This window comes from Dryobates pubescens, chromosome 20, assembly GCF_014839835.1.
Source record: "Dryobates pubescens isolate bDryPub1 chromosome 20, bDryPub1.pri, whole genome shotgun sequence".
Taxonomy (NCBI): domain Eukaryota; kingdom Metazoa; phylum Chordata; class Aves; order Piciformes; family Picidae; genus Dryobates; species Dryobates pubescens.
The window spans coordinates 7018115-7041952 of record NC_071631.1 but is presented as its reverse complement, the minus strand read 5'-3'; the positions used below and the strand labels follow the sequence as shown (position 1 = coordinate 7041952).

The 23838-nt window shown below is 53.2% G+C and overlaps 1 long non-coding RNA gene across 1 annotated transcript in view; it reads right to left on the bottom strand.

The window, feature by feature from the left end:
* The window catches only part of LOC128898205 (uncharacterized), a 37092-nt gene extending 14828 nt beyond the window's left edge, over positions 1-22264 (bottom strand). The window contains exon 1 of the long non-coding RNA XR_008462737.1: positions 22167-22264. This is a non-coding gene — a long non-coding RNA (uncharacterized LOC128898205). The remainder of the gene's footprint in view (positions 1-22166) is intronic.
* Positions 22265-23838: the final 1574 nt, after the last annotated feature.

Here is a 23838-nt window from a genome sequence, read left to right as displayed (position 1 = left end):
ACAACCTCCCCTGGCTGAGCAGTGTCAGTGGAAGTTGTGTGCTGCTGGCTCCAGCACAGGACTGAGCTAAACCCAGTGAGCAGGAGCCAGGCAGAGGCAGAGCAGCCAAGCTTTGCATCGCAGCCTTTTGCTGTCTATGCCAGTCCTGTGGCAGCTCTTTCACAGCAGACCCATTTCTCATGCCACCCAGAAGCTGTGCTACTTCCATGGCACCCAGGGTGAGTTACTCAGGCTGCAGAGCTGCTGCCTGCCCAGAGGCTTGGAGCCAGAAGGCAGCAGCTTTCTTCTCCACCCAGCAAAAAGCAAGCTCAAGCTTTCTGCCTCGCTTGCCCAGATCACGACACGCCAGCTGGGTAACCCCTGCTGCTGCTGCTGCAAGGTTTGCAGCACTGCAGCTCATGACCTCAACCAGACCTCAGTGGCCACTCCAGGATCTGGTAGATGCTGCTATTTTGCTAGAAGTTCTGCAGGGAAATCCAGGCAGACACTCAACAGACACTGCCCAACCCACGAGGAGCAGCTCCAGCAGTGCCTCCAGGGAGGAGGAGAGGACTTTATGACTGAAAGCTGAAGATGGATCATTAAAGATCTCATAAAGCCTTCTGGAGAAGGCTGAAATTCCCACACTGCTGGGCAGGAGGGTTTGCTTTCCTTGCTGTCCCTCAGGACCATGCAAGGTCAGGGCCTGCTCTTGCCCAGCTGCCCTCTGCCCGTGCACAGTATCCCAGCATCGGAAGCTGAGTTAACCAAGTTCCTCCTGCTCTGATACCCAATAAGGACAGAAGATGCCAGAGGAATACAAGTAAATTATTAATTCCCTAGGTTAGGATGATACAAAAGCAGGATGTAGAGGGGAGAATTACAGCAGCTGTCTGCAGCCTCTGATAAGAAAAAAAAAACAATAATTATTAAAATGACCTGACCTGGAGCACTGCATCCAGTTCTGGTGGCCCCAACACAACAAGGGCATGGATCTGTTGGAGAGGGTCCAGAGGACACCATGAAGATGAGCAGAGGATGGAGAACCTCCCCTGTGGGGACAGGCTGAGTTGGGGTTGTTCAGCCTGGAGAAAAGAAGACTCCAGGGAGACCTTAGAGCAGCCTTCCAGTACCTGAAGGGGCTACAAGAGAGCTGGAGAGGGACTTGTGACAAGGGCTGGGAGTGCCAGGATGAGGGATAAAGGAGAGGGGAGATTGAGACTGGAGACGAGGAAGAAATTCTATAGAGTGAGGGTGGGGAGACACTGGAACAGGTTGCCCAGGGAGGTTGTGGATGTCCCCTCCCTGGAGGTGCTCCAGGGTCAGGAACACCAGGCCAGGCCAGGCTGGATGAGGCCTTGAGCAACCTGGGCTGGTGGGAGGTCTCCCTGCCCATGGCAGGGGGGTTGGAACTGGATGGTCTTGAAAGATCCCTTCCCACCCAACCCATTCTACCATTCTATGATAAATCAGATCTCCCCAAGCTGTGTGTTTCTCTCTGGACACAGCATCAATGCACAACGCTGCATTGTGCCAGGCAAGCACAAAGAGCAGATGCTGAAAGAATTCTGTCCAAGGGACAGTGAAAAAAAACACAACCCCCCACAAATAAATAAAAACAACAACCCTGGGATCTCAGTGGAAATAATTCACCAAGGAAGCTTCCCTCACTGATTCAGCAGCACAGACAATGGGGTTTTTCCTACCCTCAATGAAAAGAAAGATAGAAAGGGAAGAAAATGTTCCTTTTATTCTCTGCAAGCAAAAATAGAGCTTCTGGTCCTATCACCAGGCTGGCAACCTCCTATTCACTGAATCAGTCTTGATTCATTGGGAGCATGCACTGCAATTCAGTTTTGTTTTGTCACAGAACAGAAATGGGGAAATAAACCCCCCCAAAAAAAGCCTCACTGGACACACAGAGCAAGTGTCTGCCTGTCCCCAGTGCCACCCTCAGCCTGCAAACTTCCTCAGGGAAGACCTTGCTGTGGTTTTGCTCCGTGGCAGGGGAGCTGCTGGGAGAGGCAGCTTCATTAAGAGGACTTTTCTCAGGATCAATATTTTCTCAGGCAACACAGAGCTGCTGAGCACTGGCTGCTGGGCAGGTGGGAGCAGATCTGCTCATGAACTGCAAGAGATGGTGCAGCTCCTGCAAGCTCTCCTTCACAGAATCCCAGCATGGTGGGGGTTGGAAGGGACCTCTGGAGATCATTCAGACCAACCCCCCTGCTCCAGCGGGGCACCCACAGCAGTTTGCCCAGGAGCACAATGGCCAGGGGGGGTTTGGAAGCTCTCCAGACAAGGAGACTTCATAACCTCTGGGCAGCCTGCTCCAGGACTCCAGCACCCTCACACCGAAGAATTTTCTCCTCCTGGTCAAATGGAGCCTCCCAGGTTCCAGTTTGTGCCCATTGTGTGCTGCCCCTGGGCACCACTGAGAAGAGTCTGGCCCCAGCCTCTCGCCCCTCACCCTTTGCTCAGATCCCCTCTGGGGCTGCTCTTCTCCAGGCTCAACACCCTCAGGGTTCTCAGTCTTTCCTTCTCAGTGATGCTTCAGGCCCCTCAGCATCTTCATAGCCTCTGCTGGACTCCTTCCAGTAGTTCCCTGCCCCTCTTGAACTGGAGAGCCCAGAACTGGACACAATACTCCAGATGTGACCTCACTAGGGCAGAGTAGAAGGAGAGGAGAACATCCCTGGACCCTTCTTAATGCAGCCAGCAATGTCTCTCTAGCCTCACCTTGACAGGATGACCTCCACGCTGCAGATGTGGGGAGGTTTTAGGGTGTCAGGGAGTGATAGGACTGGGGGGAATGGAAAAAACCTAGAAATGGTTAGGTTCAGATTGGATGTTAGGAAGAAGTTCCTCCCCATGAGGGTGATGAGAGACTGGCACAGGTTGCCCAGGGAGGTGGTGGAAGCCTCCTGCCTGGAAGTTTTTGCAGCCAGGCTGGATGTGGCTGTGAGCAACCTGCTGTGGTGTGAGGTGTCCCTGGCCATGGCAGGGGGGTTGGAGCTGGCTGAGCCTTGAGGTCCTTTCCAACCCTAACAATTCCATGATCCTATGATGCTGTGTCTGCACCCTCACACAGGTCTGTGCCCCAGGGATTCGAAAGGAGAAGCTGCAGAGCTCTGTGCCAGCAGCCCCAGAGGCTATGAGGATGCAGCAGTGCTGGAGGGCCCTGGTGTTCCTCACACCAACTGCGTGGAGGTTCAGAGGGAAATGTCACACTTTACAGCTCCTGTGCTGCCAGGAGAGGCCAAGCCAAGCCACAAAAAGCAGAAAGAGTTTTAAATCAAGATATCCATTTGTTTAACAGGAGAGGGAGGAAAACATGACCGAGTTTGGAGGGAATGTTGTTAGCTTTGCAGGAAGAGAAGAATCAAGTCTGGACAGTGTTTGCTTCCCTGTCATCACAAGCTCTACAAACCCACCCCCCCCCTTGTACACCCAGACAAAAGCACACCTTGTGGCAGCCCTTAATGAGAAGCAGAATGTGCTGTGGTTAATTTCCAGGTGACTGGCCTCTCATCAGCAGATCCTTCTTGGAGATGAAGGCAAATATTTACCTAGGGACCCCATCGGCTGCCTGCCTGTCCACTCTGTTTTTCCCCCTCATAAACCTGTTCCTCAGGAATCCACAGCACCAGCACTCACTGGAGGGAATGAGAGAAAACCCAGAGCAGGATTTTCCACCCTAGACAGGATCTCCTCCACACCAGAGAGTCTCTACTCTCTTAAATCTGATTGGATTAAAACATCAATCAAAACCTCCCCATCCTTGACTCCTACACAGGGATGCAGCCAGACCAAATATTCCCTCTGGCATCTGCTGCTTCCAAAGAGTTGTGGTGGCTCCACTGGAGAGCTGAGGTGGGTTTGGATGAGGGCAGCTGCTCTCCACTGTGGTGGCACAAATTTACTGAGTGATGCAGCAGGCCAAAGAGTAATTTTTCACCTGCATCTAGGTTGGGTCAACCCTAGGGACAAGTCCAGGCTGGGTAAAGAGTGGGCTGAGAGCAACCCTATAGAAAGAGACTTGGGGGTGTTGGTTGAGGAGAAGCTGCCCAGGAGCCAGCAGTGCCCTCATGCAGCTGTGTGCTGGGCTGCAGCCAGAGGAGTGTGGGCTGCAGGGCAGGAGAGGGAATTCTGCCCCTTGGCTCGGCTTTGCTCAGACCTCACCTCCAATCCTGCCTCCAGTTCTGGTGTCCCCAGCAGAAGAAGGATACAGAGCTGTGGAGTGAGTCCAGAGGAGGCCACAAAGATGCTCCAAGGGCTGGAGCAGCTCTGCTGTGAGGCCAGGCTGAGGGAGCTGGGGGTGTGCAGCCTGGAGAAGACTCCAGGGGGACCTTAGAGCTGCTTTCCAGTACCTGAAGGGATCCTGCAGGAAGGCTGCAGAGGGACTTGTCATGAGGGTGTCTAGAGACAAAGGGGAATGGTTTGAAGCTGAGGGAGAGCAGGGTTAGACTGGAACTTAGAAGTTCTTTAGTACCAGGGTGCAGAGACACTGGAACAGGTTGCCCAGGGAGGTTGTGGCTGCCTCCTCCCTGGAGGTGTTCCAAGCCAGGCTAGATGAGGCCTTGAGCAACCTGGGCTGGTGGGAGGCGTCCCTGCCCATGGCAGGGGGCTGGAACTGGATGGCTTTAAGGTCTCTTCCAACCCAGTCTGCGACTCTGTGACTCTGTTCAAGTGTTCAGCTGAGAGGTGTCCCTGCCCACAGCACGAAGGTTGGAGTAGCTGATCTCTGAGGTCCCTTCCCACCTCACTCATCCTAGGATCCATTATTTTTTTCTCCAGCCAAAGACATTTCAGTTCTTTTAAAAATAGACCAAAGAAATGTTCTGAAGCCCAACTGGTTCCTGTTGAGCCCTGTGCTAAGCGCAGTAGGATCTGAGGTTTCCTGGATGACTACTCACACAGAGCAATCCATCTGCTTTGCTGGGGATGTGAGATCAGGCTTTGGGGAAGAAAAAAAAACCCACCCCAACATTTATTTGCCTCGAATTCATTAATATTTGCCCTCCATAGCGCTTCCTTAATGCCATTCCAGCTCAGAGCCCTGATGAGCTGAGCTGTGAAGTGCCAAAGGAGATTTTGGAGGTGTCTCAGGCCACCAGCGTGAGCTCATTTCTAATTAAACACACAAGTTCACACTTTTATTTCATTAGGAGCATAATAATAAATGTACACATAATTGGCTGATTCTTAATTCATTAGCTATTAGAAACAAATTCCCTGAGTCTATTAGGATTAGAAAGTGGAGCTTTGTGTGGCTGAAGTCGCCTCCCGCTCCTGATCTCCATTAAGATGTCATTTTGCTCAGGGCTTTGAGGGGTTGAGGTAATTTATCCAGTCCATGGCTACAATAACAGCAGGCACAGCTTCTGCTGAAGTGTTGCTGCAAGGTTAGAGCGGCAGGAGATCCTTCCCTTTGCATCTGGGGCAAGCTGGGGAACTGCTGGAGCTGCTCCAGGAAGGTCGTTTAGACACCTCCCAGCCTGGCCTTGAACACCTCCAGGGAGGGATCAGAGGATGTGAGGGGTTGGAAGGGACCTCTGGAGATCATCGAGTCTAAGCCCATCTGCCAGAGCAGCAACCATAGAGTCTAGTGCAGGTCACAGGAACACACCCAGACAGGTCTTGAATGTCTCCAGAGGAGATTCCACAACCTCTCTGGAGAGCCTGCTCCAGTGTCTCCCCACCCTCACTCTCAAGCATTACTTCCTCATCTCCAGACTCAGCTTCCCCTCTCCCAGCTCAAAGCCATTGTCCCTCATCCTGTCAAGCACTTGTCCAAAGTCCCTCCCCAGCTCTCCTGGAGCCCCTTCAGGTACTGCAAGGCAGCTCTGAGGTCACCCTGGAGATTTATCTTCTCCAGGCTGAACAGCCCCAGCTCTCTCAGCCTGTCACCATAAGGAGGTTCTCCAGCCTCTGGCCATCTTCAGGGCTTCCTCTGGAGCCTCTCCCACAGTTCCATTTCCTTCTTGCACTGGAGGTGCCAGAACTGGAGGCAGCACTGCAGGTGGGGTCTCACAAAAGCAGAGCAGAGTTCCTCTTGCTAATGTTGATGCTGCAAAAGTTCTAGCATTACTGACCTGCACCAGGGCTGGTGTGGCTGGAAACTCCACTGGGTGTTTCCATTCTCTGGTGTTCTATCACTCCCAGCCCTTGTCCAAAGTCCCTCCCCAGCTCTTCTGGAGCCCCTTCAGGTACTGCAAGGCTGCTCTAAGGTCTCCCTGGAGCCTTCTCTTCTCCAGCCCCAACTCTCCCAGCCTGGATGGTTGGGTTCATGAGGAGCTCTGCAGGTACAACCCAGAGCAGGAACATAGTTTTGCAGAACATCCTCTACTAAACCTCTAACCAGCAGCTCCTCCTTTAAAGGGCTACTGTAAGCAAGCCCTCTAAGCATCAGGACCACCTCAACCTTCCACATCAAGACCACCTCAGCCTTCCACATCAAGCTGGTTTTGCTGGCTCCCAGGGCAGGACAACTGCCTGTTCATACTACAGAGGCACCAAGTGCTGGAAGAAGACTTCTGCCTATGCCTTCCCCTCGATGTGCCAAACCATGTTTGCAGACCAGGCAAGTCTGAAGCTGCCTGCAGCCTCTTTAGGGAAGCTTAAGCGAAATAAAATAAAAAGGAGATATATATATATATATAAAGAAAAATAATAAATCTCTGCAGGGGCCAGCATTCCTGCTTTCTGTCTGGGCATAAGAAGGCAGAAAGAAAAATAGCTACAGGCCTTGACAGGCATGAGGCAGCCCTTGGTTTGCTGCTGTAGCCTGGCTGCTGGCTGCTGTCTCTGCAGATGCTGCTCACTGGCTGCAGGCAGCAGGTAGCAGAGGTTGTCTCTTGTCTGCTTGGTGGCTGGAGAGGACAGTGGTGTCAGCACGAGGATGAAGCAGTGGGGACAGGCTCAGAGCAGGTGCTGGGCAAGGATTCTGCATGCCCCTGGACAGACAGCTTCAGGCACATCTTGTTAAGGAGAGGAACTTGGAGACACCTCCTTAATGTACCAGAATCATGGAATCAACCAGGTTGGAAAAGACCTCAGAGATCATCAAGTCCAACCTATTACCTAACACCTCCTGACAACTAAACCATGGCTCCAAGTGCCACATCCAAGCCTTTCTGTCAAGGGACAGGGACTTCACCATCTCCCTAGGCAGCACATTCCAATGGCCAGTTACTCTTTCTGGGAAGAACTTTCTCCTCACCTCCAGGCTAAACCTCCCCTGGCACAGCTTGAGACTGTGTCCTCTTGTTCTGGTGCTGGCTGCCTGGGAGAAGAGACCAACCCCCACCTGGCTACAACCTCCCTTCAGGTACTTATAGAGAGCAAGAAGGTCTTCCCTGAACCTCCAGGCTAAACAACCCCAGCTCCCTCAGCCAGGGAGGCTTGCTCTGGAGGAAGAGTTCCCATCTCTAAATAGACCAACTGACATCCTTGGAGACACCCAGAGGAGCTTCTAGCCACACCAGCCCTGGTGCAGATCAATAATGCTACAACTTTTGTAAGAGCAAGACATTAGCAACAGAAACTCTGCTCTGCTTTTGTGAGACCCCCACCTGCAGCACTGCCTCCAGTTCTGAGGCCCCCAGCACAAGGACCTGGAGCTGTCAGAGATGGTCCAGAGGAGGACACAAAGATGATCAGAGGGTGGAGAATCTCCCCTGTGGGGACCGGCTGGGAGAGTTGGGGCTGTTCAGCCTGGAGAAGAGAAGGCTCCAGGGAGAACTTAGAGCAACCTTCCAGTACCTGAAGGGCTCCAGGAGAGCTGGGGAGGGACTCCTGACAAAGGCTGGGAGTGCCAGGATGAGGGACAATGGCTTTGAGCTGGGAGGGGGGAGATTGAGACTGAAGATAAGGAAGAAATCCTTTAGAGTGAGGGTGGGGAGACACTGGCACAGGTTGCCCAGGGATGTTGTGGATACTTCATCCCTGGAAGTATTCAAGGCCAGGTTTGATGAGGCCTTGAGCAACCTGGGCTGGTGGGAGGTGTCCCTGCCCATAGCAGGGGGCTGGAACTGGACGGTTTTTGAGGTCCCTTCCAATCCAACCCTTTCTATCATTCTATGATAAGAAACAAGCAGTCATGGGGTGGGAAAATGAGGACCAGCAACAGGCAAGCCCCCCCCAGATGGTGTAAGAGGGCAGGTAGCTATGAGATCTTCTGCTTCCTCTGTGCTCCTCCCTTGCTCACACAGTGATCTGCAAGCTCAGCCCTTCTCCCTGCACACTTCCTCTGGGCTGCAGTCAGCGGTGCTGGGTGCCTGGGGTGTGCCCCACAGCGAGGGCAGGATGTGGTCCCACACCTCCTGTGCACAGCAGCTCACCTCTGCTCGATGTGCAGCACCCCAGCACAGCCCAGCACCTCGGAAACCCTGCACAACCCCACGGCACGAAGGCTGCATAGGTTTGCCCCCAACTCCTCCTCCACCACCACCCCAGCAGCTGGCCACAAGCCACCCGGGCGTGCAGCTCCTCCACTTCCAGGCTGCAGCTCTAGTTGCTCCTCACTGCCCACCTCCCCACCACGCCTGCTGCACCACCCACTGCTGCTCCACCCTGCAGGGCTGCAGACCAGAAGGTGGTGCTGCAAGAATGGTGGAGCCCCAAGAACCTGACCTGAGCTGGGGTGGAAGATGCTGAATCATCCTTTGAGCTTCACAGAGCCCCCACCGCCTACCAGAGCTGCTCAACCAAAACCAACAGGGTCCAGAGCTGAAGGAACCCAAGCAATTAATTGGCCATCTGCTTAGAAGCACTCTTCTGAGGAACCTGAAATGACAAACCTGGCTGCTCTGCTTTGTAAAATTTTCCTCTTTTGAGTCTTCTGCATTCATTCATGAAGAGGAGTGTGGGGGAGGAGAGCTCTTCAGATGGCTCTGCTCTGGTTGCAGAGAGAGGATGCTTGGGCAGACAAGCAGCAATCAGACCACACAGCCACAAAGACAGAAACAAACTTGATTTTTTTTTCCCCTTCTTTTCCTTTTTTTCTCTTTGCCTTTTTGTTTTTCATTTTCTCCTCCAAGTCAGACTGGCAGCTACTGCTCCTTCCCACAACACTTCCTTCCCACTGCAGCCTGACAGGCTGAGGGACCTGGGGCTTTTTAGGCTGGAAAGGCTGAGGGACCTGGGGCTTTTTAGTCTGCAAAAGAGAAGACCTAGAGGGGATTTGATTAACAGTCATCAATATCTGAGGGCTGGGGGCCAGGAGGGAGGGGACAGCCTCTGCTCACTTGCCCCCTGGGACAGGACAAGGAGCAAGCTGCAGCACAGGAGCTTCCAGCTCAGCACAAGGGGGAACTTCTTTACTGTAAGGGTCACAGAGCCCTGGAACAGGCTGCCCAGAGAGGTTGTGGAGTCTCCTTCTCTGGAGCCTTTCAAGGCCTGTCTGGATGTGTTCCTGTGTGACCTGAGCTAGACTGTATGGTCCTGCTCTGGCAGGGGGGTTGGGCTTGATGATCTCTTTGGGTCCCTTCCAACTCCTGACATCCTGTGAGCAGAACTGCCATTCCCACAAACAAACCTGCAGTTTAAGAGAAAGGGCCCAGAATCAAGGACTTCCCAAGAGGGAATTTCAAGACTGGATGCAAAAGTGTCAAACTAAAACTCCCAGGAGTGCATCATAATCACACAGGAGCTCATTTGTTTCTACACTGAGCTTCTGCACAGCTCACAAAACAAACACTGTGCCCTGGGGGGCTCCATGGGTGGTTCTGGGATGCCAGGACAGAGCTGGTGTGCAGTCAGTCCAGCATTTGTCTTGGGAATTCCTTCTCCTAACCTGAAGACCGAGCAGCAAGCTACATCCTATGAGGACAGACTGAAGGAGCTCATTCTCCCCCTCTGCTCTACTCTGCTGAGACCCCACCTGTCCAGTTCTGGAGTCTCTGCTCCAGGAAGGATCTGGAGGTGCTGGAAGGTGTGAAGAGAAGGGTCATGAGGATGAGCAGAGGGCTGGAGCTGCTCTACTATGAGCACAGACTGAGAGAGTTGGGGTTGTTCAGTCTGAAGAAGGCTCTGAGGAGACCTTCTTGTGGCCTTCCAGTATCTGAAGGGGGCTCCAAGAAAGCTGGGGAGGGACATTTTAGGCTGTCAGGGAGTGATAGGACTGGGAGGGTGGAATAAAACTAGAACTGGGTAGATTGAGATTGGATGTTAGGAAGAAGTTGTTCCCCATGAGGGTGGTGAGAAACTGGCACAGGTTGCCCAGGGAGGTGGTGGAAGCCTCATCCCTGGAGGTGTTTGCAGCCAGGCTGGATGTGGCTGTGAGCAACCTGCTGTAGTGTGAGGTGTCCCTGGCCATGGCAGGCAGGGTTGGAACTGGCTGAGCCTTGAGGTCCCTTTGAGCTCTGACAATTCTCTGATTCATTCTCCCATTGATGGGGCACCAGGGAGAGAGGATTGCAGGAGAGCAATGGCACTGCAGTCCAGGGCTTTGATTTTTGTTTGGAATAAGCATTTCCATGAAGGTTAAAAGGCTGATGTTCAAAACGTGACACCACAAGCTCACAGGGGCTTGAGGGAGCCTCAGATGTGAAGACCAGAAGACAGCTTGATAAATGCCAAAGCCTGACCTCCTGCTAAACACAGGCTGCAGAGCTCACAGACATTGCTGCATCAAGCTCATTACTTGTCCCTTGAGCTTCAATATCTCTTACAAAAATAGAAACCAGGCTTGATTTAAAGACTAGAAAGGGTGGTGGAAGAAGCAGTTCTCAGTTCAGATGTTCCAGTGACCAATTTCTTCTCTGCTAAGATTCTGTTCCTTTTTTTTCATGTCTTTCTTTTTTTTCTAGCTAAGCTTCACTGCCCAAACCCTGCCCCTAGCACATTCAAGACCAGATTTTTGGGTGGTTATTTTTGCACTTTGAGGAGCAATACCCTGACTGTCACAGGATCAGAGGATGTTAGGGGTTGGAAGGGACCTCTGGAGATCATTGAGTCTAATCCCCCTGCCAGAGAAGGACCAGCACAGGTCACACAGGAACCTGGACTTAGGTGATCTCCAGAGGTCCCTTCCAACTCCCACTGTGCTGGGATGGTGTAGGAGCCAGGACCTGGCACTTGCTGTGTGTTATTGCAGGGGAAACCAAAATCTAGGCAGTGGTGAGACAAACTTGTTTCCATTTTGGTGGCTCATTTGGGCTCCACAGGATCAGAGGATGTTAGGGGTTGGATGGGACTGCTGAAGAGCATTGAGTCCAAGCCCCCTGCCAGAGCAGGACCATAGAAACCAGCACAGGTCGCACAGGAACACATCCCTGGAGAGAAGGAGACTCCACAACCTCTCTGGGCAGCCTGCTCCAGGGCTCTGTGACCCTCACAGGGAAGAAGTTCCCCCTTGTGTTGCAGTGGAAGCTCCTGTGCTGTAGTTTCCATCCACTGCCCCTTGTCCTATCCCAGGGTGCAAGTGAGCAGAGGCTGTCCCCTCTCTCCTGACCCCCAGCCCTCAGATATTTACTATAACGTATTCATTCCTCTCTCTGTCTTCTCCAGACTGAACAGAATTCTCCTGACTGAATACAGAATCAACCAGATTGGAAAAGACCTTGGAGATCAAGCCAAGAACAGATCTTTGTGGGCCTGTCCTAACCCCAAGCCTTCTATGTCGTAATTCCCCACCTACAATTTACCACTTGAGATCTATTTGGAGGAAGAGAAAACACAGAGGAAAATTTTAGACCTTACACAAAACAAAACTCAGGAGGATTCTTGGAAGCTTGCTGCCTTTCAATCAGCCTCTTATGCATCTTACACAAACTTCCCAGCTCCAACTGGTTTTGTGGTCTGCAGAGGCTGCCTGGGACACTGGGGAATGGCTTCTGGTGAGCAGCAATGGTCAGGAGCCAGCAACCAGCAGAGTTGTCCCTGCTCATGGAGACTCAAGGATGGTGAAGGTCAAAGGGAAAAGGGAAAAAATAAAAGAAGGGGGGAAAAAAGAGAGATTTCTCTTCCTTGCAAACTAACTGACACTGCTGTACCCACTCCTGGCCATCCACCACTGGCAGAATTCACTCTTCTTTGGGCTTGGGGTTTTTTCATTTGCAGCACTGAGACATTGGAAATGTTCTCAAATACTGCAAACAAACAAACACACACACAGACACAGAGGTTGTGGGTTTTGTCTTAGCAACTGCAAGGTTTAATGATCACAGAGTGCACAGCACCTGGGGGTCAAAGTTTGCAGAATCGTGGAATAGTTTGGGTTGGAAGGGACCTTCAAGATCAGCCAGTTCCAAGCCCCTGCCATGGGCAGGGACACCTTCATCCAGCACAGGTTGCTCAAGGCCTCATCCAGCCTGGCCTTGAACACCTCTAGGGAGGAAGCATCCACAGCCTCCCTGGGCAACCTGTGCCAGTGTCTCCCTACCCTCACTCTAAAGAATTTCTTCCTCATCTCTAATCTCAATCTCCTCTCTTCCAGCTCAAAGCCATTGTCCCTCATCCTGTCAAGCCATTGTCAGGAGTCCCTCCCCAGCTCTCCTGGAGCTCCTTCAGGTACTGGAAGGCTGCTCTAAGGTTTCCCTGGAGCTTTCTCTTCTCTAGGCTGAGCAGCCCCAACTTCAAGCCCCTAGTCCAACACAATGCAGCCACCAGCCCCTGCAGTTTCTTTATTCACTCCCCAGTGCACAGCTGGGGGATTGGGTACCAGGGGCTGGTGCTTCTAGAGCTAAGTGCCAGTTCCCTAAAGCAACAACAAACCTGCAGGGCTATTAGAGCAACTCCAAGAGCAAACCTAAGGGGGAAGCAGATTTGTTCCTTCTGGCTGGCAGACTGAAGGGAGGAGAGCTGCAATCCCCGTGTCAAGGAGGGACTCAGAGCAAGGTCAACCATGAAGAGCAGCTCCAGAGCTGCTTCCCCCAGCAGCACAGAGGAACTGCTTTACTAGAAGACACTGTGTAAATATTTTTGCTGAGCTGCAAGAGGAGGAAGCTCCCCTGGCCTCCCGCTGCCGTGTGGCAGGATGGGCTCCCAGGCACAATGCTCAATGGCTGCCATTATCCCGAGGGTGTTTATTTCACATTGCCAAGTGCCTGCCAGAACACACAATCACGAGTCTTACCCCAGGGCCCCCGGAGAAACTCCTCTCTGAAGGAGAATGAGATGATTATGTTGGGATTAACTCTTTGGCAGCGGTGCCAGAGGGACTTCCCCCTCTCCCTGCACGGCTTCAACCCTGCAGGCGGCAGCGCCGGGGGCACAAACGTCACCGCTCTCCCCCCTCCACGTCCTGGTCACCTAATGAAAACTCTCCATTTCAGTGCAGACAGGTGAGGCTGGAGCTCTGCCCACTTCTTCACTGCTTCCATTACCTCCACACACACCAGGGCTGATGTTCTGCTTATCACAGAGTCACAGAGCTGTAGTGGGCAAGAGGAGGTGGCTGAGGGCTCAGTGGCTGGTTTTACCAGGCAATCAGAGAATTGTTTCAGTTGGAAAAGGCCTCTGAGGTCATCCAGTCCAAGCTTCAGCCCAACACCACCATGGCCATCAAACCCTGTCCCCAAGTGCCACAGCCACAGGTTTCTTGAACACTTCTAGGGATGGGGACTCCACCACCTCCCTGGGCAGCCTGTGCCGATCCCTGACCACTCTTGCAGCAAAGACATTTTTCCTCATCTCCAAACTAACCCTCCCCTGGCACAACTTGAGGCTGTTTCCTCTTGTCCTCTCAGTTATGAGGGAGAAGAGCCCAACCTGGCTCCAACCTCCTTCCAGGGAGCTGTAGAGAGCCATGAGCTCTCCCTTCAGCCTCCTCTTCTCCTGGGTGAACACCCCCAGCTCCCTCAGCTGCTCCTCCCTAGGCCTATTCTCCAGACCCTTCACCTTCATTGCCCTTCTCTGGACTTACTCCAGCCTCTCAATGTCCTTCCTGGTGTGAAGATCTCATTCTCTCCACCACAAGGTAGCACAAGGAACAAACTGCTCTGAGAGGGCTGCTCTGTGGCACTGGGCAGATCTCCTCAGCAGCTGGCAGGGGTTTATTTCCCTGGGGTATTTCATTTTCACTCCAGTTGTCATTTTCTTAATGAAGACAAATGAAAGCACCTCCAGGTTCAGGAGCCTGCATCTTTGCACCCTGCACCCACCATGCAGCCTCTGCCCAGCCTCAGCTATGGGCCTGCCTCACACCTTTTGCCTGCTTTTGCACCGGGGTGGTTGCTGCCTTTGAGGCAGCTGTTTCTGGGATGAGCAGTAATTAAGAGCAGAATTACAGGCTCACAGGATGTTAGGGGTTGGAAGAGACCTCTGGAGATCATCCAGTCCAACCCCCCTGCCAGAGCAGGAGCATAGAATCCAGCACAGGTCACACAGGAACACATCCAGCCAGGGCTGGAAAGGCTCCAGAGAAGGAGACTCCACAACCTCTCTGGGCAGCCTCTTCCAGTGCTCTGTGACCCTCACAGGGAAGAAGTTCCTCCTCATGTTGAGGTGGAACCTCCTGTGATGCAGTTTCTATCCATTGCTCCTTGTCCTATCACAGGGTGTGACTAAGCAGAGCCTGTGCCCTCCCTCCTGACCCCCAGCCCCCAGATATTGATAGACATTGATCAGATCCCTCTCAGCCTTCTCTGCAGACTAAACAGCCCCAGGGCTCTCAGCCTCTCCTCACCAGGCAGTGCTGCAGTCCCTTCAGCATCCTGATAGCCCTCCCTTGGACTCTCTCCAGCAGATCCCTGTCCCTCCTGAACTGGGGAGCCCAGAACTGGATGCAATATTCCAGGTGAGGTCTCACCAGGGCAGTGCAGAGCGGGTGGAGAACCTCCCTGGATCTGCTGGACACACTCTGCTTGATGCACCCCAGGACCCAATTGGTCTTCTTGGCCACCAGGGCATATTGCTGTCCCATGCAGAACTTGTCCACCATCCTTCCCAGATCCTTCTCCACAGGGCTGCTCTCCAGCAGATCACCTCCCAACCTGTCCTGCTGCAGTTTATTCTTCCTTCCCAGCTGCAGGACTCTGCACTTGCCCTTGTTGAACCTCATTTGGTTCCTCTGTGCCCAGCTCTCAGTCTGTCCAAGTCTCTGAATGGCCTCACAGCCTTCAGGTGTCTCAGCCAAGCCTCCCAGTTTGGTGTCATCAGGAAGTGTGCTGAGCAGACCCTGTCTGCTTGTCTGTCCCCTCATCAATGTCAGTGATGAAGGTGTTGAACAGGACCAGACCCAGCACTGATCCCTGGGGGACTCCACTAAAGTTACAGCTCTCCAGCTGGGCTTGGCACCACTGACCATCACTCTTTGGACTCTGTTTTGTAACCAGCTCCTAGTCTCTCTGAATGCCTGCTCTTCTGTGCCACACTTCCTGAGCTTCCTCACAAGGATGTTATGGGAGACAGCATCAAAAGCCTTCATTTGAGCCTCTGCTCCTTCCCTCAGCTTCAAAACTTGGTATATTTACAACCATAGAGTGCATTGGGTTGGAAGGAACCCTGAAAGCTCAGCTGCAGTCAGCAGGGACATCTGTAACTGAGCAGCAGGTTTTATCCCAGGATCCCAAGTCCAACAGCAGTGAATCCTGAAGGCCAGAAGCACATCCTTCCTGTCTTAGAGCTGGAGCCCAGGCTCCTGGAGAAGTCTTGCATGAGAAGGCAGCAGCAGGGCTGAGCCCAGACGTCCTGTTTTGCCTCCTCTCATCATGAGAAGCTTCTCTTTTTCCATTCTGAAGAAGCCTGCTGCAGACAAGCAGTGGCAGCTTCCTCCCACCTCCTATGCACCTATCGTTCCCTTGAACTGGGGGCTGGAGCCTCAGCACCTCTCTCAGGGGGTCAAGAGGATCACTGCCTACATGACTGCAACGTGCTGCAGGTCAATGCCACCACAGAAAGCTGTAGGAAGCAAGAGGTCCTTGAGGGTGCTGGCAAGCTCTCAAAGGCATAGATTCAAAAGAGAAGGAGAGGAGGTGGAAGATTACAGACTAGCACCCAGTGCTCTCACACCGAGGGGGCTTTGGCCTCAATGAGAACAGGAGGAGACTGGGGGTTCATAGATTCACAGATTGGGTTGGGTTGGAAGGGACCTTCAAGATCATCCAGTTCCAACCCCCCCTGCCACGGGCAGGGACACCTCCCACCAGCACAGGTTGCTCAAGGCCTCATCCAGCCTGGCCTGGAACACCTCCAGGGAGGGGGCAGCCACAGCCTCCCTGGGCAACCTGTGCCGGTGTCTCCCCACCCTCACTCTCAACAATTTCTTCCTCATCTCCAGTCTCAACTTCTTCAAGCTCAAAGCCATTGTCCCTCATCCTGTCACTCCCAGCCCTTGTCCAAAGTCCCTCCCCAGCTCTCCTGGAGCCCCTTCAGGTACTGCAAGGCTGCTCTAGGGGCTCCCTGGAGCCTTCTCTTCTCCAGGCTGAACACCACACAACCTTTCATTTCTGTGATCTGCTTTCCTGTTGTTCAGCAGTGAGATGTGAACATGCCCACATGGCCAGGACATTTAGGCCATCTGTGGTACACAAGGACACCAGCACAGTCCCCACTTCAAGTTAAGCTCTCCTCTGCATCTCCCCACCAAGTATCAATGTTCTGGAGGACCTTTGCAGCACAGCAGAGGAGAAGAAAAGTCACATCTGCAGGTTTTGTTGGACCAAGTTTGGTACAACATCACCTTGAAACGTGCAAACAGGAATCTTCAACCTCTGCAGAGGTGTGGCAGCAAGAGGCCAGGGCACTCTGGCTGGTTCTTGCAAGGGGCAGGAGCCAAGTCCAACCTGGCTTCTACCAGCAGGTGGAGGGAGGTGACTGTCCCTCACTAATCCACTCTGCCGGCACCACACCCGGAGCTCTGTGTCCAGTTCTGGAGCCTCTGCTCCAGGAAGGATCTGGAGGTGCTGGAAGGTGTCCAGAGAAGGGCCATGAGGATGAGCAGAGGGCTGGAGCTGCTCTGCTATGAGCACACACTGAGAGAGTTGGGGTTGTTCAATCTGGAGAGGAGAAGGCTCCCAGGAGACCTTCTTGTGGCCTTCCAGTATCTGAAGGGGGCTCCAAGAAAGCTGGGGAGGGACTTTTGAGGGTGTCAGGGAGTGATAGGACTGGGGGGGATGGAGCAAAACTAGAAGTGGGTAGATTGAGATTGGATGTTAGGAAGAGGTTGTTCCCCAGGAGGGTGGTGAGAGACTGGCACAGGTTGCCCAGGGAGGTGGTGGAAGCCTCATCCCTGGAGGTGTTTGCAGCCAGGCTGGATGTGGCTGTGAGCAACCTGCTGTAGTGGGAGGTGTCCCTGGCCATGGCAGGGGGTTGGAACTGGCTGATCCTTGAGGTCCCTTCCAGCCCTGACAATTCTGTGATTCTATGGTTCTAGCCTGGAGCTCATTAGTGCTGGCAGCACAAGATCAGTGCTCTGGGTGGAGTAAACCTGACCTTTCATCTTCCACTAATCCCAGGAGATGACACATCCTGGCACTGGACAAGAGGTCAGTTGTGGTTTTCTTTGTGAGCTGCTCCCAGAGTGGGCTGGGCAGAGTGTCCATGAAGTAGCTGAGCAAAGAGGACTCATTCCTAATGTTAAGAAGAACAAACCTGGCCCAGATACTGGGAGCTACAGCAAGGAAGCTGTTCCCTCCAAGGGAAACCTTCTATGAGAGTGTGGGAAGACAGAGCTGTATTCTGCTTTCTTCTTCTTCTGCAATGCCTCTTTCACCTCTCCCAATATCTCTGGCTCTTGAACTTCTTCCCTGTGGCCACAAGTTTTGAATCTCCACCTTATTTCCCAGAGGAACCTTCTCTTTCCTCATCACTTCCCCATGCCATTATTTCTCATTCAGTGTGACACCACCATCAACTCTGCACAGCACTGTGGGACACTCTCCACACACAGAACTGTCAACCAGGCACCTCCAGGAGTAAGATCTTCTCCAGTGTTGAACAACACTTCAGTCTTGAAGGAAAAAAAGCAGCAACCATAGAGCTGGCTGGAAAAGGTGATGAGGAAGAGACTCTGCAAAGGAGGCTCTAGCAGTGCCTGTGGCTGCTGGCAGAGGAACCACCACACCAAACCTTCCCCATTCAGCTGATGAAGGCACAGAACAGAATCATCAAATGCTTTAGGGTGGAAGGGACCTTTAAAGCTCATCCAGTCCAAACCCCTGTGACCAGCAGGGGCATCTGCAACTGGAGCAGGTTGCTCACAGCCCCAAACAGCCTCACCTGGAGTGGTTCCAGGGATGGGGCAGCTCCCACCTCTCTGGGCAGCCTGGTTCAAGCTCTCACCGCCCTCAGTGTCAAACAGCTCTTCCTTCTCTCCAGCCTTTCTGTTCAAACCATCACCTCTTGTCCTGTCACAAGAGGTCCTGCTCAAAAAGGTTGTCCCCATCAGTCATGGTCAGCATCCACAAGGCTGTTTCACAGAATCTCTTTGGTTGCAGAGACCTTCAAGATCTTCCTGTCCAGCCTTCAACCCAGCACTGCAAGGTCACCACTAAACCATGTTCCTAAGCACCAGGTCCACACAATATTGAAACACCTCTAGGGGTGGTGACTCCACCACTGCCCTGGGCAACCTGTTCCAATGTTTGAGAACTGCAGGGAAAACCTTCTGGTCTTCCACATTTCCAAGACTCAAAGCCATCTTCATATTTATATCACTAGGCTGCTGCAGGCAGTGGAACATCTCCCTGTGAGGCCAGGCTGAGGGAGCTGGGGCTTGGAGCAGAGGAGCCTGAGAGCTGCCCTCGTTGCTGGGGATAAAGATGTGCAGGGCTGGAGCCAGGCTCTGCTCAGGGATGGCCAAGGACAGCACAAGGGGCACTGGGGGCAAGCAGAGGAGGTGCCAGGGGAACAGGAGGGAAAACTTTGTCCCTGTGAGGGTGACAGAGCCTGGAGCAGGCTGCCCAGAGAGGTTGTGGAATCTCCTCTGGATGCACTCAAAACCCACCTGGATGTGTTTCTGTGTGACCTGCCCTGGTGACCCTGCTCTGGCAGGGGGGTTGGACTGGGTGATTCAGACACTTGTATGTGTCCAGAGAAGGGCAATGAGGCTGGGGAGGGGTCTGGAGCACAGCCCTGGGAGGAGAGACTGAGGGAGCTGGGGTTGCTTAGCCTGGAGAAGAGGAGGCTTAGGGGAGACCTGATTGCTCTCTACAACTACCTGAAAGGAGTCTGTAGCCAGGAGGGGGTTGGTCTCTTCTCCCAGGCAACCAGCACCAGAACAAGAGGACACAGCCTCAAGCTGTGCCAGGGGAAGTTTAGGCTGGAGGTGAGGAGAAAGTTCTTCCCCAAAAGAGTAATTGGCCATTGGGATGTGCTGCCCAGGGAGGTGGTGGAATCCCCATCCCTGGAGGTGTTCAAGAAAGGCTTGGATGTGGCACTTGGAGCCATGGTTTAGTTGTCAGGAGGTGTTAGGTACTAGGCAATAGGTTGGACTGGATGATCTCTGAGGTCTTTTCCAACCTGGTCGAGTCTGTGATTCTGTCTCCAGATGTCCCTTCAGACCTCTACCATTCCCTGATTCTGTGATTTGGATAGAGGCTTTCCCAGGGAGAAAAAAAAACAACTGCCATGAGAAGAAGGGGATGAATGGGATGGAAAATTCCCTCAGTTGACAGATCCTGCTCTGCCACCTTCGCTATAGGCAGCCCCATATGGGCAAGCACATATGTGACTGCATCCAGATTTGTTTTGTGACAAATCTGAACAGCTTTGCAGCAAGGGAAAACAGCAAGAGAAAGAAGCTGTAAAAAAGAGGGATGGGAAGAGTCAGTGGCATATGCAAGTGAGAAAAGAGGAGGGCTCTGGGTGAGACACACCAGTGGAAAATTACAGGAGGATTCTTCCTCCCTTCCCTCTGTGGTGGCATGGGGCAAGGAGAGAAGAATTGTGGCCAGCAGGAGCAAGGGAGGGATCCTGCCCTTGGACTCGGCCACAGCTTGAGTGCTGGGTTCAGTTTTGGGCACTGCAGTGTGAGAAGGACATTGAGGGCCTGGAGGATGTCCAGAGAAGGGCTATGAAGCTGGGGAAGGGTCACAACAGCTCCAGAAACGCTCCAGGCTGGGGCAGAGTGGCTGGAAACTGCCCAGCAGAAAAGGAACTGGAGGAGATGGGTGACAGCAGCTGAAGATGAGACAGTTTGCCCAAATGGCCAAGAAGGCCACCAGCAGCCTGGCCTGGATCAGTAGTGGTGTGGCCAGCAGAGGCAGGGCACTGATGGTGTCCCTGTACTGGGCACTGGTGAGGCTGAACCTCCAGTTCTCGGTTCAGTTCTGGGACCCTTACTCCAAGAAGGATATTGAGGGGTAGGAGCAGGTCCAGAGAAGAGCAACGGAACAGGGGAAGGGTCTGGAGAACAGGGCTGGGGAAGAGCAGCTGAGGGAGCTGGGGGTGCTAGCCTGAAGAAGAGGAGGTTGAGAGGAGACCTTATTGCTCTCTCCAGCTCCCTGAGAGGAGGCTGCAAGGGGGTGGGGGTTGGGCTCTGCTCCCTTGTAACTGAGAGGACAAGAGGAAACAGCCTCAAGCTCTGCCAGGAAAGGCTGCCTTACAGAATCATAGAATGGTCTGGGTTGGAAGGGACTCCAAAGCTCATCCAGTCCAAGCCTCTCTGCAGCAAGCAGGGACATACCCAGCTAGAAGCCCAACATGGAGGGGGGTTGGCAGGGGGGTTAGAAGGGACCTCTAGAGATCATTCAGTCCAAGCCCCCTGCTCCAGGAGGACACCCACAGCAGCTTGCCCAGGCGCACAATGGCCAGGGGGGGTTGGAAGTTCTCCAGAGAAGGAGACTCCACAACCCCTCTTGGGCAGCCTGCTCTGGGGCTCCAGCAGCCTCACACCAAAGAATTTTCTCCTCCTGTTCAGATGGAACCTGCTGAGCTCCATTTTATGCCCATTGCCCCATATCCTGTCCCTGGGCACCACTGACAAGAGTCTGGCCCCAGCTTCTTGCCCCACACAGGTCCTTCAGCTCCTACTGAGTATTGCAGATCCCCTCTGGGGCTGCTCTTCTCCAGGCTCAACACCTCCAGGGCTCTCAGCCTTTGCTCCTCACAGAGATGCTCCAGGACCCTGTCACCAAAGAAGTTTCTCCTTATGCTTAGGTGGAGCTTCCTCAGTTTGTAAGTCATGATACAAACTGTGTTTGCTTTCCTTCCCTCAGGGTCTCAGCCTCAAACACTCTTAAATCAACAACCATTTGCAGAAGGGCAGCTATGAGGTATGGGCAGAAAGAGGCTTCCACTGAGAAGGAAAGGATAAAGGCAACTGTGGCAAATAAAGGAGAAGCAGTTCCAAGCAAGCACAGCTTCTGCTCTTTCACACCCTTGGGCATGCTTATAAATGGTCTTGTTCAGGCACCAGTAAGCCACACAAAGTTATTTCTCATCACAGACCTTCAAAGAGAGCACAAATCTCATCACCATGAGCACCATGGAGTTGCATTGCCTTCTGTGCCTTTTGCAAGGGTACAGCAGCACTGCAGGATGCTGCCACAGTGAGCAATGCCAAAGGGGTAGAGGTGTCCAAGCTCTAGCACCATTTGGTATCCTTGGAGTGCTAGTGGACAGCAATGTGCTCTTCTGGCCAAGAAGGGCAATGGGATCCTGGGGTGCATGAAGAGTGTGGCCAGCAGGTCAAGGGAGTTTGTCCTCCCTCTCTGCTCTGCCCTGGAGGGGCCATATCCAGACTACTGGACCCAGATCTGGATTTCCTAGCTCAAGAGAGACAGGAAAATACTGGAGACAGTCCAAGGGAGGCTATGAGGGTGATGAAGGGCCTGGAAGATCCGTGTGAGGAGAAAAGGCTGAGAGCCCTGGGGCTGGTTTAGCCTGGAGAGGAGCAGCCCCAGAGGGGATCTGATCAATGGTTACAGACAGCTGAAGGGTGGGGGGCAAGAAGGGGCCAGGCTCATGCCAGTGGTGTCCTGGGATAGGCCAAGGAGCAATGGACACAAACTGGAACCCAGGATGGACACAAACTGGAACCCAGGAGGTTCCACCTGAACATGAGGAGAAACTTCTTTGCTGTGAGGGTGCTGGAGCAGGCTGCCCAGAGAGGTTGTGGAGTCTCCTTCTCTGGACACTTTCAAATCCCACCTGGATGTTTTCCTGTGTGACCTGCCCTGGGTGACCCTGCTCTGGCAGGGTGATTGGACTGGATGATCCCCAGAGGTCCTTTCCAACCCCTTCCATCCTTTGATTCTGTCATTGCTATAACTGATTTGGACGATGGAACACAAGATGCTTACTGAATTTGCTGCTGATGCCGGGCTGGGACAGGCTGCAAGTACTTCAGAGGCCAGGATTAGGATTCAGAATGATCTTGAGAAATTGTAGAAATGGTCTGAAAGAGAAAAGAGAGGAGGGAAAAAAAGAGAGTTCAGAGCTGATGGGTGAGGAGTGCCACGACAGGAACGACCAACAAGACAGTCACAAGGGAAATAAACAGCAGCTAGCTCACAAAGGTTATTTGTTCTGGACAAGGATCTCAGGCTTACCATGGGTCACAAACCAAACAGGAGCTGAACACAGTCACATTATTGCAATAAACCCAAACATCACATGCAGGTACACACAGGTACCCACAGGATGCAACCACAGAATGGGTTGGAAGAGAACTCCAAAGCTCATCCGGTCCAAACCCCTGCAGGCAGCAGGGACATCCTCCACTAGATCAGGTTGCACAGAGCCCTGTCCAGCCTCACCTTGAATATCTCCAGGGATGGGGCCTCACTACCTCCCTGGGCAACCTGTTGCAGTGTTTCAGCAGCCTCATGGTGCAGAACTTGTTCCTCATATCCAATCTAAATCTGCTCTGCTCTAGTTTCAAACCATTGTCCCTTGTCCTGTCCCTGCAGGCCTTTGGGAACAGTCCCTCTGCAGTCTTCCTGGAGCCCACTTCAGGTACTGGAAGGCTGCTCTAAGGTCTCCCTGGAGCCTTCTCTTCTCCAGGCTGAACACCCCCAGCTCCCTCAGCCTGTCCCCATAGCAGAGGTGCTCTAAACCCCCTGAGCATTTTCATGGCCCTCCTCTGCCCCTGGCTGCATCACCCCCTCACAAGAGGCTCACTCAAACACCTGCAGGTGCCCTGTTTGTAGCAGTACTTAAAGAGGCTCTCAAAATAGTTTTAGTTTTGAACAACTCTGCCTCCACACATGGCATGCAAAATGTTCCTTTGCAGGTGAAAGATGGCAGGAGAGCTGCTGGGAGCTCTGATTTCTCATTAGCTGTAACCTGCACGGCATAACGATGGGGCTGGAGGGCAGGAGCTTGGGGCTTGATGACTGGAGGCAAATATTTTTAGCAGTTTTCATTGAGTGCAAAAATAGATGTAAAACAAACTGCTCTCCCCAGCCCAGCAGGCTGCTGACAGCCACAGCAGAGGCTGCAAAGGGCACCTCGTCAGGCTGGAAGAGCATCTCGTAGCTTCCTTTGAGTGCTAAGGGGGGAATTTTGGTCCAGCCCAGCCACCTAAGCCACCACATCTTCCCTCTGCATACCCAGGCAGTCTCTGGCCTGTGCAGAGATGAAGATGAGCCAATGTGTGTCCAGATGGCCAAGAAAGCCACCAGCATCCCGGCCTGGATCAGCAATGGTGTGGCCAGCAGAGGCAGGGCAGTGATGGGGCCCCTGGACTGGGCACTGGTGAGGCTGCACCTTGAATCCTGGGCTCAGTTGTGGCCTCCTCACTCCACGATGGACATTGAGGGCTGGAGCAGGGCCAGAGAAGGGCAAGGAAACTGGGGAAGGGTCTGGAGAGCAAGGCTGGGGAGGAGCAGCTGAGGGAGCTGGGGTGTTCAGCCTGGAGCGGAGGAGGCTAAGGGGAGAGCTCATTGCTCTCTACAGCTCCCTGAGAGGAGGCTGCAGTGAGCTGGGGTTTGGGCTCTGCTCCCACGGAATGAGTGATAGGATGAGAGGAAA